Raw genomic sequence first — 1,114 nt, 5'->3', positions numbered from 1 at the left:
GGGCTGGCTGGCATGTGGTGCTGGGGGATTGAACCGTGGTCCCTGTGCTTTGCTTAGCTTGTTCTAAGTAGGTGCTTTAGACCACTGAGCCATCTCGCCAGCCCCAAACCACTCTTATTACCTTCCTGGGATTTACATTTTGATTGGGTGAGACCAACAATAGCTAAACAAGTAAGTTCAGTCCACAATTGGCCAGAATTGTGAAACACACTTTAGAGGAGGGCAAGGAAGTGTGTATGGTTCAGTGGCAGAGCACTGGCCTAGAGTACATGAGACCCTAGCTCCAGTCCTCAGCCCTGGAAAAAAAGGGAAGGAAGGAAGGAAGGAAGGAAGGAAGGAAGGAAGGAAGGAAGGAAGAAAGAAAGAAAAGAAGGAAAAAAGGAAAGGAGGAAGGGTGGAAAAGAGGGAGGAGAAGAGGAAAGGAAAGATGACACAGTGGTGGGGTGGAGGGAGAAGTGGCATTTGGGCAAACTTGAAGGAGGAGCCAGGAACTGCCTATGGACCAGCAGCCAGGAGCACAGGAGGAAGCACAGGGAGCCAGGTGCTGGCTAAGGGTGCAAAGGACAGAGTGGGAGAGGGTACATCCTGTGGGGCTTAGTGCTCTGGATAAAGGGGGGCAGTGCAGAGGGTTGGGAAGTGAAGCACTTTCTCTTTCCTTTTAAGGTACTTATTTACAGCTGAAACTGGAGCATCTCTAGCCCAGATGCTGGTGATTGCAGCCCTGTGGTGGTTCTTAACTTGTTCTTCAGTCCCGGCATTTCTGGCAAACACAGGGTCCAATCTACTGGTCATCTACTTCAAGTGGATTTTTGCTGTTTTACAAAACTGCTTTAAATGTAAGGTGGCCAGCACTGTGATCCCAGAACTCATTCAGGAAGCTGAGGTAGTGGGAATCACTGCAAGTTCAAGGCTAGCCTAGGCTCCAAGGGAGTTCAAGGCAGCCTGAACTACACAGCAAGACTTGTGCTGTGCGTGGTAGTGATATGCCCTACTTTAGAAGGAGCATGAAGTCTTTTTCTGTGATGTTGGCAGCTACTTATATCTGTTTCTTTTCTTCAATTTATTAGCTGGATTGCTTCTATAGAGAGAAACTCACCAACTATTTTTGTTACCT

General features: G+C 48.1%; 1 protein-coding gene across 22 annotated transcripts in view; it reads right to left on the bottom strand.

Moving 5' to 3' along the window:
* The window catches only part of Pum2 (pumilio RNA binding family member 2), a 100,419-nt gene that overhangs the window by 2,203 nt on the left and 97,102 nt on the right, over positions 1-1,114 (bottom strand). The gene's annotated exons all lie outside the window — the stretch shown is intronic.

Source organism: Octodon degus, unplaced genomic scaffold (genome assembly GCF_000260255.1).
Source record: "Octodon degus isolate 3935 unplaced genomic scaffold, OctDeg1.0 scaffold00019, whole genome shotgun sequence".
NCBI classification, from domain to species: domain Eukaryota; kingdom Metazoa; phylum Chordata; class Mammalia; order Rodentia; family Octodontidae; genus Octodon; species Octodon degus.
Note: the sequence above shows the minus strand (reverse complement) of the source record. Positions and strands in the feature narration are given on the sequence as shown.